The sequence below is a fragment of the Ursus arctos genome, unplaced genomic scaffold (genome assembly GCF_023065955.2).
Source record: "Ursus arctos isolate Adak ecotype North America unplaced genomic scaffold, UrsArc2.0 scaffold_11, whole genome shotgun sequence".
Classification (NCBI taxonomy): domain Eukaryota; kingdom Metazoa; phylum Chordata; class Mammalia; order Carnivora; family Ursidae; genus Ursus; species Ursus arctos.
The window spans coordinates 1048457-1064459 of NW_026622775.1; the positions used below are offsets into that span (position 1 = coordinate 1048457).

Below are 16003 nucleotides of genomic sequence, written 5' to 3' on the forward strand. Positions count from 1 at the left end.
CTACTCATCTGCATCTTTCCCTCCTTTCTCTCCCAATCAACACCTCCTCATTCCCTGAATTTCAGATGATGACTGCGTTCAAAATAGAAAATAGAAGCAGTTGGAAAGGAGGTTCCTTATCTTTCCCCCACTAAACCTACAACTAATTTGAAGATGGAGGATTCATTTTTTTCCTCATCTGCAGAGTGGAGCAGGCCCGCATGATGACTTTACTTTTATTCGATCTGTTTTCTTAGCCCTTACTTTAAGTCTTCGACAAAACACTCAGAAATTGGCATTAGGATATGGCATTAGTATAAGGACTTTCCTGATTAGCTCTTTTCCTTTAGTAAATCATGAATCTATCCAATGGTGTCTGTGAAAGTCAGCCATAAATTATTATATTGTGGTATCATCTACCTAATACGAATATTCTAGTGTACGGGTCATGTTGCATAATGCATAGCATTAACATTAATCTAAGGACTCTTATCTGTGCATTTTTCCTTCACAAAGCCTTTCCAATTCATATCTTTGATTATGATTCAGGAAACTACTAGAGAGATGTGAAGCAGGAACCTGGTACAAAGCCCTCTTCGGTTTCCAAATTAGTTTCAAGATCTATACCCCTGTGTACTGCTTACCTGTAAAGTTGAGGCAGTCCTGTGGCAGGATACGCCAGTCTTTAGAGCCCTGGTGCTTTTAACACAGCCACAGTCGTGTGTGAGACAGTCGAGGGTAGTGAGGAAGAGCTCCCGTGGCGGTCGGGGTGAGTAGAGAAAATATAAAGTAAGTTTAGGTGAGGAAAATAAAAGCATAAACAGGTTAAACAAATGAAATTTGAAACACAGCTTCAAACATGTAAAATAAATAAGGTTGCCTTCCTCAAAATACAATGTCTTAAACAAGGGCACATTATAAAGTACAAACAGTCGTTTCCATCACATTTTTTATGGCTCCCAAGAGTCCTTTGTCTATATTTTCCTCTATTCTTTATTTCTTGCCTTATATTTAGAAATATTGCTAAAATAAAACAATAAGAAGGTGGTAGGATATGATACAAAAGAGATAAGGCTTGGATTCTAGCCTCATTTGTACTAGTTTGTGGGGCTGTGACCTTAGCTTTACTCTCTAAAGCAGAGTTTCTTCATTTGTGAAGTTAGGAAGATAAGCTGTCTATAACCTAGCTAGATGGTGCACACCTAATAAGTTACATGAGAAATTGACTACGGATATGCTTAGCGTACTCTGAAGACTACCTTTATTTTTAAAATCATTACATAAATGTTGCTGATTCTGTCCATGTCCTTCTCCTTTTATGAAGTGAAACACCCTTCCTGAGTATTCCCAACCATTTCTGTAGCAGCAACTACATTTATTGTATTGATGCTTAACTCTGCATCATTGGTCCAGAGCTCACTTCTGCACACTCCGGTTTCTACATGTGAGTGTCCCACGAAAAGCTCAACCCCAAAGCGAGCTGTCTTTCCTTATTATTTGATCCCAAAGCATACCTTTCCCTTGCACTTCAAGTCTCATGAAACGGTGCTACCAACCGCCAAGCCAGATGCCGGACGATCATCCCAGGATTCTCTCTTTCTGTTTTTAAAGATTGATTGATTGATTGATTGATTGATGATTTTGGAGAGGGTGGGGGAGGGGCAAAGGGAGAGAGAATCTTAAGCGGACTGGGCACTGAGCCTGATGGGAGCTCCATCTAAGGATACTGAGATCACAACTCTGAGATCCCGACCCAAGCCGAAACCAAGAGCCAGTTGCCTAACAGACTGCGCCACCGAGGCTCCCAGGCTCTCTTTCTCTTTCACCTCCATTTCCAATACTGGGCCAGTTTTATCAGTTCTACCTCTTTAACATTTTTTTGTGCTGTTAGTGCTTGAGTGAGTCTCCTGTTTCTTCCCTGCTTCTATTCCTCTCCATGTCTTCAGCTATGTTCTCCTTCAAATGAGTTTCATTGTCACCGAAGTGCTCTGTCTAAAGACAAAATTCATTTTTCCACTTTGTAGGCTACAGACTTCTGTGGCTCCCCATGACATACAGAATGAGGTCCAAATACCCGTGTGGTGCATTAGCCCCTCTAAGATCCTCAGACTCCTCTAGACTCTCGTGCTCCTCTCCCTGTGAGCTCTGCTGACCAGGAGTTCGCAGTGGTGTGCGCAGGATACCGTCCCAGGCGTTCCTGCTTCACTCGCTCTGTTCCTTCATCCGAGAACGGCCTTTCCGCCCTGGCCACAGCCCAGCCCTTTCATCAGACGGTTGATAACCGGCTCATCTCTGCAGGTATCACTCAAGCATTGCTCTCAAAAGCCCTTTCTGATACCCTCTTCCCAGAGGGTACCAATCACTTTCTCTTCTGTATCTTATATCGGCTTCTATCACATGTTCTATAATTCATGTGTTTACAGAGCTGGCTCCATTTCTACAGTTCAAGTTCCTTAAAGGCAACGACTGTGTCTCATCCCTTATGGTGTACTCAAAGTCTACGTCAGTCCGCTCGGGACACAGATGCTACACTCCAAGTTTGTGATTTGAGGACTGCCCAGTAATGAGACTTATTTCAAGGGGTGTGGCAGGAACTTGGGGGACCAGTAATGGATACAGCAGGACTGGGAAGCGAACACAGATGAAAGCCGGACTGGAGGCCGGGGGCGGGGTAGTAATTACAGAACCCAGAGTGGGTCGTTCTGTGGAGAGGTCTCCTGGTCCGAGAGCTGTGGCCTTTGCTACAGGGATATCGCCAGTCAGAAGCGAACCCCACAGGGAGAGGACTGAGGGAATAAATCCTTCGTCTTCAGTGTCCTTCCTACCTGCTAGTGTCTTGCATATTCTGAACCCCACCCAGAAGCCAGCGGGAAATGCAGCCCATGGATGCAGTCCATAGAGTTACCTTTTGGGGGGGGGGGTCAGAGCACCCTGGAACAACAAAGAAAAATATATAGCACAGGGTTTAAAGAGGTTGACAGATCCTAATTGCTTAAAAAGTGTCTCTTGAGCGAAAATGCATGTGCCTTTGTACGACTTGCACAGAACGGACAGTGAAGAGTTAAACACGGATGCTGTGAAATAGCATTTCTGCCAGCGTTATACGGGATTATGTTGTGCAGCCACTTAGCTGCTTCAGCAGAGAAATGCTTTAAAGGGAAAGAACAGGAAGCACTGGAGAGAAAGGTTTTGTCATATTTCCTGGGGGAGAAATGTATTCCTGGCGGTGTTACCCAGAAGGTGGTCCTTTCTGACAAAATGGGGATGTTGATGGAGGATAGATGCAAAAAATTAGGAAGGCCTGCATAAACCCACAAATAAACAAGCCGACATAACAAGAGTGATGTCTAAATGAGAATGCCAACAGCCCAGGGATAAGCAGAAGTGAGTTTTGGTGATAGGTGGAGAGAAGCAAAAGCCATGTGATTAGAAAGAAAGGAGAAAATGGAGAAATAAAGTGAGATAATAAGGATTTACTGCAAGGAAAGCAGGCAGTAGTATCAGCAGGAAAATGAGGTATCTTCGGGAGGAATCTGTAAATCTCCCACAAAACTCATAACAACTGTGAGAGCCTTGGAATAGCATGTCTGCCAGCTTGGAAAGATTGTCCAAGAAATGACAGCCTGCTCAGCCAGCAGGCTCTGCCAGGACAATGTAGGCTCTTCAGGAAGACAAGGAAATAAGATCAAAAGAGGAGACGCTCTGGACCCAGGCCGTCCGAATGTAAACTGGTACATTTTCAACAATTAGAGATATTTTTCATTGACCCTACATGTACAAATTAATTCCTTGCTGAACTGTCATTTTTACAATTCTGTGCTTATGGAACTAGTTTCAAAAAAATCGAACAGTTGATTAAGGTTCTAATCATATGATGTCAAAATATCCCACCCAGGTACTATGTATGGAAGCAATGCATGACGTCATAGATGCCAGCCAGGAGACATCCCATGAGGCAGTGTGACACAATGCTGAAGGATGTGGACTTCACATCAGGCAGATCTTTAGGTCAATTCTTGCTCTACCAACGAACAGTTATGTTAACTTGGTTTCAGCCTTGGTTTCCTCTTCTGTACAATGAGGACAGTGCTAGACCCTCCCTCACAGGCTTCTTTCGGAGATTAGAAGAGTTAAGGCATTTAAGTTATACATCGTGAATGCACGTTAACGCAATGTCGGGAACGTACTGTGTGTTCAAATCCTAAACCATTATTACTTCTAATAGAGCCAACTTTTTACTCGATTTGCATGAAGTTGAAAGGAAACTTATAAAAATTACCACATTTTGAAAATTGTAAAATAACACACAAGTTTAAGATGCCATCATTATTACATATAATTATTTATGGCTTAGGAGAATTGCTCTAAAATAGATTTTGAAAGTAGCAATTTGTAGCACATCAAAATGCCACACCTGTATTGGATTGTTGGGCCATAACATAGCTTTATACCTATAGACTCATGCAAAATATTATGTTATGAATTAACTGTATGTTAATCACTGTAATGCCATAAAGTGTCCCAATTTTTTAAATCATATTTTTCTTGATTTGTATGGTTTTAACCAATAACATAGGGAAACATACCATATTCGTATCATCTAAATCTTAGTCTCAAGAGTTATTCCACTTTACAGGGGCGCCTGGGTGGCTCAGTCGTTAAGCGCCTGCCTTTGGCTCAGGGCGTGATCCTGGAGTTCTGGGATCGAGCCCCATGTCAGGTTCTTGCACTGGGAGCCTGCTTCTTCCTCTCCCACTCCCCTTGCTTGTGTTCCCTCTCTCGTTGGCTGTCTCTCTGTTGTCAAATAAATAAATAAAATCTTTAAAAAAAAGAGTTATTCCACTTTACAAATAAAGCAACTATGAGTGTTCAACACAAAGCGGGTGCTTCATATTGAAATTTTCTGACTAAATAGGTGAGATTGTTTTGATCGAGATTATGGTATATCCGGAGTCAAACACGTAAGATAAAATCCTAATGGTTAATCACTTGGCAAAATGAAAGTCTTTATAAATATAACCAGTGTATCTAGCTAAAACATGACCAGTTTTAAATAGTGAGTTAATGAATTTGAGCCAAGAAAAGCATCGTGACACACTCCCTACACGCACACCACACTTCCCAAGCACTTCCTCCCGTGAATGAAAATCACAGGGTAGCCAAAGTCCATTTTCGCAAGTTTTATTTATCATTGTAGAATTCATTTGCCATAACTTAAAAATTAAGATTTTTGAGTTGAAACATTGGATTTTTTCCCTGTTCATTTCTATCTTCTCTTGACTCGTTGTACAAAAAAGGTTTAAAAATAACACCTTTTTCACTAGGAAAGCAGCGAAGGAATGGATTGATTATGGAGTCCTTACTAGAAGTCACGGACACAGTAGCATACCCAGAACAAGTGTGCCATCTTGGTATTTTCCTAGTCTTCGCAAGAAGACAAACTGGTGAAACATAAGAGACCTGAGGTCATATATATCAGCCATCTCAATCTAGAACTAAACTGTACCCATTCTGTATCTAGAACATTTGCCAAGTTAAGTTTTCTGTCCCAACATCCCTGAATAAAATGTCACACTACACTCTCCCCCACTAATACTGATTCACTAAAGTGGTGGCGATTCTTCTGAAATTGGGGGTTAGAAGGAAAGCCAAATGGATAGGTGATTTTAAAAGATTCCCAAGTGATTCTGCTGAGTTTCCTAGGACAGCGGACTCTTTACCCTATTGTCTCCGTACTATGAATCTCTGGATGCGAACAAGGGTCTCAATGATGCTCAATGTGAACTAGTTCTTATGAAAAGTTGTAGAAAAAGAAAATGCTATCTAATTTTCATCAACCTAAAATTTGTTGAGCATTTACTCTGTTAGATACCCCCCCACCTTTGATATTTCTGAATGCTTCACATGTATGGCCTCATTTTTTAAAAAAGATTTATTTATTTATTTATTTATTTGAGACAGAAAGAGCAAGCAAGCGGGAGGAGGCGAAGAGGGAGAGACTCTTTCAGGCAGACCCAGCATTGAGTTCAGAGCCCGGTGCGGGGCTTGATCCCACAATGCATGAGATCATGACTTGAGCCTACACCAACAGTCAGATGCTTACCTGACCGAGTCACTCAGGTGCTCCTAGATGGCTTCTTCTGAGGTTCATAGCAACAGTAAGAGATTCCCAGGCTTGCAGGTGGAGTGCCTAGGCTCAGAAAGGGTGCTTGACTAGGATGACACAGCCAGTTACTAAGTGATCGAACCAAGATTTACACCTAGGTTGTCTGGCTCCAGAGTCCATACTCTAAACCACAACCCTGTGTTGTCCAGAAAATGTATTCTGGCTAAAATATAAACAAATCGGATTTTTTTTTTAAGACCTAAAGTACATAATTCTGTTGTTTTAGCCCACCATGTTCTTGCTTATGCTGCCAAGCCTGTCCCTCTGTTTCTTCTCCTTGTCTGACTGCTGTTCATCCTCCGAGACTCAGCTTGGTCACAGCCTCCTTTAAGACTTTCTTGGGACAAATAAAAGGCATCTGCTCCGTGCTCCCAAGGAAACCATGCATAACGCCATCAGAATTCTTTATTCATTGCTTCTCTAACAGTTCTCACGGCTACCGTGTGTCAGGCTCTGTGCTGGGTATACGTATCATTTAGAATTGCTTGTTTTAAGAATCTGTCTCTTTGATGGCAAGCCTTATTCAATTTTGCATCTCCTGAGTCTGATAAAATGGATGGCACATAGAATGCTTAATATTTTTTTAACCAAAATAAAGATTAATATGCTGTATTTAGTTACATCGATATCAATGATCCATAACAGCAGATAAGGCCGTTGAAGACCAAGACAATTTAAGTAGAGTTTCAGACAGAATCGTAACCCTTTACTATAACCAGCTTCCAGGAATTTGCTCAATTAATATGTTCAACACTTTTAAGTGCTTCTATGTGTCAAGCCCTGTGTTAGGTGCTGAAGAGAATATATGTATCAAAAAAGAATAAGGTTTATTACCACCACATTGTCTAGTGGGAAAGGTTAGAGTATGGACCAGGCCATTTAAAATGAACGTGCTAATGACTGCTTTAATAAAGTTAGAAGAAGAAAGCACTTTGGACTGGAGTGATAAGGAGTGCTTCCAAGAAGAGAAGGCATCCAAATTGCAACTTGAATATATAGAATTCCAATTAATAGCAAGAAGAGCCTAAACAGAAACACTGTGGAGGAATAATATTTTGAGATATTAACTAAGATTTGCCTCTTGGAATTCTATTTCCTTTGATTCTTTGACCCCTTCTCTATTCCTCCTCTCGTATTAGGGGAGAGATAGGATATAACAATATACAAAGAAAAACCTTTTGATTTTAAAAAAAGAAAAAACAAACAAAACAAAAACCAAACCAAACCAAACAAAACAAAACAAACCCCAAAACCCCTTTTAATCTCAAAAGGCAAGTCTTTTTGCAGTGAAAGAAACTAAGCCCTGAACCTTTTAAGGCATAAAGTTTATGCCATAAACAAGGAATAAAGAACCAGACCTCCCCACTCAGACTACATAAAGATTCCGCAGAGTGAGAAAAATGGAAGATAACCCAAAAGGAAGCTAGGGCTTAGATTTTGTTAGGTTCCCGGAAAGGGCCCTCTACTCTGCCACCACCACCACCCCCCCGCCAACTTTGGAAGGTATAATTAAACACGTAGGATTGAGATACCAAAAACAGGATTGGATATAATCCAGTCCAAGGATAGGAACAATAAGAGCCAGCCTTGATCGAGCACTTAATAGGACCAGGCATTATTCTTACCAAATTTTTAGTTATAACCAGATTAAAAGGGATCAACCATTAAAGTATCACCATTTTACAGATGGCACAACTAGGTCGCAGAGAGTTTAAATAACTTATCCAACTTCATTCTATTAGAAATGGGAGAGTTGGTATTTGAATCCCAGTAGTCTGATTCTAAATAGTGCTTATAATCATCGTGCTATCTAGGAAGGCACAGAATTACCAACGATTTAGTTTCTAACACCAGCTAGGATTAGGGAGGGACGTGAAAACAACAAGTTCCATTACAGAAAAAGAAAGAAAGTTGCATTTTTTGGAATGACTGGACTGTGAACATAATCATCATATTAATGGCAGCTTTCATGTGAATGACCTCTTTTAATTCCTCCAGTGGCTCTGTGAGTGCCACCATTACTACCAATTTAAAGATGAACAAGTGCGCAATTATATATATTAACTTGGCCAAGTTACCATAGTTAGTAGGTGGTCCAGCAGCATCTGAACTCATGAAGTCTGACTCCCAAATCCGTGTTCCCAATCACGACTATGCCATCCATTTATTCAGGAAATGGTTACTGGGAGGCTCATGAAAATGCACTGCTTACCTCTCCTGCTATAGGATACGTGATTAACTGATGGCTCCAGCTCCGTCCTCTAGGTCTACTTCCACAGTCATTCTAATGTCACACCTGCTGGTTGCTCTCATCCAGTGACTGAGCGTGGCAAGGTAACACGTAGAACTTCTCCAAAGTGGACTTTGGTTCAAGGACTACCACTGGCCTAACCAAATGTTTATTAGAACTGTGCTGCAGTCTGAGATTCTTCCCACCTAATTCCCCATCCTTCCTCTCTTCTACCACAGCTGTTAAACCTGTATCATGATCCGATGCCTACCCTCACTGATTGCTGCTCCTTTCCCCAATAATCTCTTGCATCTCTAACCCTCTTTTGACACCTGCTTCTCTGCAGATCAACTAATTCGAGTGTAGATGTATCGTCCGGAGAGGGTCTGATAAAACAAGCGGTAACATGAGGATTTAGATATGGCTCATCTTAACCACTCAGTCTGAACGGAACGCGGATAAGACAAAGTACCTGATACAAGGCCCTATTGCTAAAGATTTCACTGGATGACGATTTGTCTTTCAGGTATAATGGTTCAGAAATTTAAAAGATGGTAGAGTTTGCTGGTTACTGCTAAATTGTATTGATACTGACACCCTACCAATGGTGAGGCACCAAGGACAATTAACAAGTAGTTAATAAGTATAAAAGCCAGAGAGACTCTTGGTAACCAACAAAAAGCTCTCGACTCCTGGACTGGAAGAGCAGAACAGCTAAACAGCAGATCAAAGATCTGATAGAGTCACAGAACTCCAGAGACCTTAGAATGCTCAGAAAAAGCAGATCTGTTATACCAAATTCAGGGTCCTGGTTGGGAAAACCAGGGATCTTGAAATATGGGATGAGAGCACACAGATGGATGTTCTTGAAGATGTTGGCTTTGCACTAACCCTTAAAGCTTGCAGAGGTGGCCTACCACTCCCATGCTCCCTGCCATGTTAGAAGATGCTGCAGAGGCCACTAGTCAGCAAGATAGCAGGTATCTCCTGAGGACCTATTGTCAACACCTCTCCTGGCTTCTAGGAGCATGACTAAAGTTAAATCCCAGAATTACCCAGCTGAGTGTTGCTTGATAAGGGAAGAAAAAGACTATATTCGAATGTATTTGTAAAAATTAGCTAGCATATACCAGCAAAAGTCTGGAAAGTAGCCCTGGGGTTGCATTTAGAAAGTGCTTACTCAAGAAGGTAGGACTGGATAAGGAAGAATTCATTGACTTGGGGAAAGGGATGCTTTCTTCAGACTTAACTTTCTCCAGATTTAGCATTTTGACAAGGGCCCTCAGGGAATGGGCAAATTCACTGCTTGTCTGGGTGAGCCTAAGTAGATCTTTCTCGGGACTGTGTGGCCATCCAGCACTCATGCCACACAGACTTCAGTCCTACACTGTCTCACACAAGCATCACCTACCCTTTGTGTCCCCAAGGTTCTCCCGCCTTCTCCGGCTCCGTCCCATACTAAATTTCTTACACCTCTAACCCTGTTGTATTGTCTACTTCTGGGTAGGCATAGACTAACACAAAAAGGAAACACAGCCATAGGTTTTATAGGAGCAAAAATGGAAAATAAGGTTGAAAACTACGGCCTGGATGGGATCAGGCACCTAAAAGCCAGACTGAGAAATCACGTCTTAACCCCACAGTGAGTGTCACAGCGAGAAGACTGATGACGATTCACAGTAAGCAGTTAACATGAACCAAGACTGCCGTGCGTAAAATAATTTGGGAGGTACAGTGAGAAAAGAAAAAAGGATTAGGAATCAAACATTTGAAAATCATTTAATGTTTTTTGTAAATGTGAGGTCATAACACATCTATGCTTTGTGTGGATGGGTGAGGTAATCATATGAAAATGCTTGACAAGAAAAAGGCAAATAATAGAAGATCAGTAGTCCCCTTTTCAGTCTGCCTTGGAGCCGGGCTAGAAACCCAAAGGCTGGGTTCGAGGACTTTAAGAAAGTGTTACCTGATTAAATGTGAAATGTTACTATATTTACAAATGAATGCATGTCATTTTCAAATGAATCATCACACGTGTTTGCATCTGATAAAAAAATTATTAAGTTATCATTAAAAAGACCTCTGTCACCAGATGAAAGAGTGCTTCCAGGACAGCGGGGGGGGGGGGGGGGGGGGGGGGGGGCGGCGGAGAACGCAACAGAGTAAACTTCTTTCAAAGTTGCTCAAGATTGCTTTTGTTTTGTTCTCAGTACTTTCCACTTTTTGAAATACTTTCTTGCTTAGAAAATAGAAAATAATTTTTAAGGATATCAACCATTCCTTTAAAAAAGCAAAAAGAACTAAAATAAATGTCATTCTGACACTGACAGCATCTAATATACGTGAGGCTTATTGAAATGTATGTTTGTTTGGAATCTACTTTAATTGCATACTTTTTTTTTCAGTTGGAAGCTTTTGAGAAATGTAATATTTTATGTAATTACCTACGTTTGTGAGCTACTGGTGACATTAACTCCAAGGAGTTACCTTTTTACGAATGAGCTGAGCAGAGGGTCCACTCGGAGAAGTCGACTTTCTCACCCTAAAGAAGAGACATGCAAATAAGTGATTGAACATGAACATACGGTAAATATTACAGAACAATAAAAATAGTAGTAGTTGTATTTGAACTATCCACTGTCAAGTGACGTAAGAATCCTGTCAACTCACCAGTTAGATTTTGAAATACGTGAATTTATGCTATCATAAAGCTATCAATGTTGTAAACACAAATGCTTTGCTTTTAGGATGAATACCACCACTTTAAAAGAAATTGGTGTTTATATATGAGTATGTATTCTACAAATGACTCAAGAAAAATAAATAATTTGAAAATTCATAAATATGGATATAGACTCATTATTAAGCCTAACCATTTATTTTTAATAAGGTGTTCCAATTAGATTGAAAGCATTCATTGTCATAAATAAAAGAAAGCATAATTAAATTTCCTACAAACATATTTAAATGCCACACTTCTTAGATTTTACAGCAGTGTTCCTGGATCAAACTTTTCATGTTGATATCTGTAATAAAGATTTTTTTTTCAAAATAAGTATCAATATTTTAGTCCAAAAAATCATGTTACTAGTCAAATACAAAGAGAACCCTAATTCAGTATTTTACAAATTATTCTTCCTTAGCATTACTTATTTTAGGTGTTTGATATTTATACATCTATATTTTAATCCCTACATGTTTATATCAACATAGAAGGCCAAATTATCTAAAATATCTAAAATTTTATAATTCTTTTCTTCTATTCCAAATTGGAGAACAAGAAGAAAAACACTCATGTATGTATAAGAATCATGCTTTATAGGCCGTGTAAAGCAAACGCATATTTAATTACTTGAAGATTTTTTTTCCATGTTGAATGTTTCATGTTTCTCCGTTAATGAATAATAAGAATTGATTGTAACTAAAAACCCAGTAACAGGCATAGCTGAATCTGTATGTTTAAGAGATCTTGTTAGATGTCTTTTTCTTTGTCTCTAATCCGGGTTTGAATATGTTTAGCTTCATTTTCAGGAAGATTCCCACTCTTGGGAATTAGCAACATGGTCACCAGAGGTTCCAGTCATACCATCTCCCACTTTGGCAACCTTAGCAGAAAAAAATGTTTCACTCTCTGCAGTGGTTTCTGAGAGAGAGAGAGAGAGGCTGAGAGAGAATCCTGGTTCCACTAGACATGTATCTTGTAACTATCCCTGAATCACCAGTTTATTAATCAAGATGGGCCCAGGTACTCCCTCACTCACCCCCAAAGCGACCAGCGTGAAGTCAGTCTACCTGAACCACAGGGACAGAGAGGAGAGGAGGATCTCTCACGTGTTGGCAACAGAGAGTATGGATTCGAACACTTAGGAATACTGCCTGTTTCTCTCACGAGATTCTAGGCCCCACTTACTGTGCACTTCTTCCTTCTCTAGCTGAGAGATTTAAGTGCAGGCAATGATGAGAGTTTCTGTTTTTCCATGTAGTGGACAGTTATTGCACTTACCTGCCCTGCATTTATTCCCCCATCTTGTGGTTTTAACTTCACTTTTCCTCTGACACAGATCCTCCTCTGCTCTCAGTAAAGTTTAGTGATACATTTCCTAGTTCTCTGTATTTTGAGTGGAAACCAGAAGTCCTAAATGCAGGATTTACACTTTCCTTTTCAACAAAGAGCAAACACATTAAGCTGTCGCTACCGCCCATGGTACAGTTTCTTCAAATGTGCCATCTTTGTTTTCATACCAATGTTGTTACAATCATTTAAGTGTTTTATGACATATGGTTTTATTATTTGATAAAATAAAAGCACCAAATGGGAAATGTGACCTGCTGTTCCTAAGAATAGCAAATATGACTTTTCTCATGAACGTAAAGTAATTGAGTCCAAGATATTAAGTATGCTGAAACTAGTACACCTTTGGCGTCAATCATACTCGTTGTGCCAAATCTAGTGAGATGTAGCTTCAGTGATGAGGCAGCAAATACAATTAAGGAATCTGTGCAAAATGCATGTTAAAGATGGTGGCTAAAATCTGATCTGTATTTTGAGATTTTGTGATCTTGTCCGAGTTCTCTGAAACAATATTTGTACACATTTCTGTAAAGCAATGGGGTAACTCGTGTAGACCCACAGACATAATGGTGTTGCGTGTGCCTGTGTGTGTGTTTACGCATACACATGACTAATTAATAAAAATGGATCTTTCAAGTTAACCAAATAGAGTTATCACACAATTATACAGAAATTAATTATCCTATTAGGATTCCAGTGAACATCTCGGTTTCTCTGCCTCTTCCCTCCTGCTGCTTCCTTGCCCGTTAACCCTTCGATAAAATATCATTTGGCATACACTAATCATTTCCCTTTATTTTCTCTCTCCTTTCCTCTTGTTCTCTTCCTTCTCTTTACCCTTTTTCAGTCTTTACTTGCTACTCTACTTTCATTCATTCTTTTACTTGTCCAATATCAATTTACCTTTTTGTTTATGATAGTCATACTCTGATTTTCCCTGGAGAACTACTCTCCTTTTATTCTCAGTAAATGTAGTTGGAAAAGATTTATCTCCATTCAGTTCAGATCTTAAGCATAGCCTAGTTACCAAAACTTGCATATTGCATTTGCCTGAGAGTAACCAAAACTTCTCTGTTTAACACAGACTGGCTAAGTGTGGGGCACAGAGTATAAGTTCAACTGGATCTGCCTAGAATTAATTCTGGGATTTTGCTGGAGTTGTCTGAAAAGTTTTCCCTATGCAAGAATTCCTAGCAATGAAAAATAAACATTTAGAGGTGGTAGAGGCCACAAAAACAGATGAGGCCTCGGAAGAAATCTGACCAGGAGGACTATGGAGGCAGAGAGAATAAGAGAAAATAGTGTGATCCTTGCTTTAGTCTTCTCAGGACCTTTCAATTTGCTAAGATAATATATTCCTTCTTTATTATTTAAGCCATTGTGAGTAGTTACACTTTCCACTTTCTCTAAGGAGTAGATGACTACGAAATTAAAGATTATGAACAGTGCTGTTCTCAGAAACTGGAACTTCATTTAGTCTCCTTGAAAACAGGAAGGCTAATTATATTGAATCTAATCTGATTTGGCCGTTCTAACTTAGCAACTCAAAAAAAGATTGAGAAAGTTGGGAATAAGGTTATGAAGATATGCATACATTAGTTTTGTTATATTATCTGTTATTTATTTGTCTCTCCTTTTCCTATACAACTCTGCTGTCAATTGTAATTTGTGAGCATAAAGCAAGAAGGGACACAGTTTACTTACTCTTAAAGCCTTAGGACTTCTTGTGAAAAGTCTTTTCAAACTGTAACCCATTATATAAAAAACCTATCTACCCACTAGTCTCTGAATAAATCAGTAAGTAGACTAGAAGTCATTTTTTTACTTACTTTTCTTTTTAGAAGTAAGCTGATAAGACAATCACCTAGTATCCAAGTATCAAACAATCAAAAAGGGCTATTTGGGGACACTCCAATGTCACCAAAGAGCTTCACAGCCTTACAGTTCGCAAAGTAAGACATATTAACTTCATGCCATGAATAAAATGCAAATTTATCTTCCAATTACAATTGATATTCTAGAGTTTACTATCGGTGGCAGCTGTAGGGACAATTAAAGAATTCTAATTAAAGTTAGTTGAAGCTGATGAAGCCTATACCACATTACTCCATCTGATGCAGTTTCTAACTCTTAAAGACAGAAAAGGATCAACAGTCATTTTAAATCTAAATCAGGAGCAGGCGTATTTACCTATTACATGCCACTTCCACTAATAACATAAGGAATGCATACATAGATTATGTAATGGAGGATATAAATGTACAACATTGGCAGCATGTGTGATGATTACCGACAAGAATTAATCAGCATTCCTCATGCCATACACAATGCAGTTAGAATAGAAACAGCAAATCTGTTCAAGTCATGCCAACAAGCTTCATAAAAGGCTAAACAAGTAAAAGTGTATCATCAGCCATGACTCAAATTCCATCTTTAAACTGTGTGCCAGCTTCCTTCAAATTGGCCATTTAAGAACTCGGTCTCTGACAGACTTTATAAACTGGAAAGCACTACATCTTCTCAGGTCCACAGTTTTGTTGTGGTGTGGGCGTACATTTAATAATTCAGCCTGTAAATTAACCAGTACTCGATACAACAGACAGAGTGCTGGGGATCCTTATGTGATATGTTTCTTAGTGATGAAATCAGCTGGTAAGCCTCAGAAATTCTACATCCTTGGTGACAATGGTGCCCCGGCTCCTAAGGAAAGTATAGACTGTGGTCATAATGCTGAATTATTTTCGACTCAGTTTTTTTTTATTCATGGCGTCTCGTAAGAGCCACAACATTCTCTACCAAACTGTGAAATCAAGCATTTCAGTTTTTGTTATAGTCATTGATCATTTCTTTTCTTGTTCTGGTTATATTGAGGTTCTCAGGACTTTAATGGACTGAAATAATTACCATTCAGTTCTTTCAGATTTGGAGCTACTCATTGTTTAGTCCTTAGAACTCTGGTGGAAAGGATTCAATGGAAAACTTCTGGTATGTAGAAATTTCTGTCAGATGGTAAGTTTGAAACTGAAACTCTTGTCTAAGGAGATTCTGGTGCAAAATGCTTTCTCTTGCATACAAAATATAAAGACACACTTCTCTCTTAACCACTCCTCCTGTAATTCATTCAGGCTATTAATGAAAATATGCATGAGTAACTCAGTGAAGAATCAGTGGTAAATAACAAAACTAGTAAGTATTTGAAATTTCCATTCTAATATTTCTGTACTACTTAGCCAACTTCTTTCCTTGTGAAGGAAAATTTGGGCAAATTTGAAAATCTTTCTGTCTCGTGACTAAGAGTCAACCAAACAATCTCAATTCTCAGTTTGTGGTTTTAACATCTATCCACTTTCTGTTCAAACATTTTGGTCCCTGAGATGTTAAATAAGAGACTAATTTCATCTCCTTTAATGGAATTGCTAACACAAATTTAAGAACAGAAAGATAAATTAGGTTAGACCAAGTACAGTAAAATTGTGCTTATTTTTTTATTGCACTAATTCTGGTCAGCATCTGAACTTGATGTATTTCTATTTGTGTTAAAAGTCACATGTAATTA

General features: G+C 39.3%; 1 protein-coding gene across 2 annotated transcripts in view; it reads right to left on the bottom strand.

Moving 5' to 3' along the window:
* CXXC4 (CXXC finger protein 4) overlaps positions 1-16003 on the bottom strand; it is a 420398-nt gene that overhangs the window by 13301 nt on the left and 391094 nt on the right. Inside the window, exons 4-5 of one of the 2 annotated variants that reach the window (XR_008958588.1) lie at positions 6083-10917; positions 624-4773 (exon numbers count right to left, since the gene is read on the bottom strand). The gene's annotated coding sequence lies outside the window, so the exon portion shown is untranslated. Of the gene's footprint in view, positions 1-623; positions 10918-16003 lie in introns of both variants that reach the window. The other variant, XR_008958586.1, reaches the window with a different exon arrangement.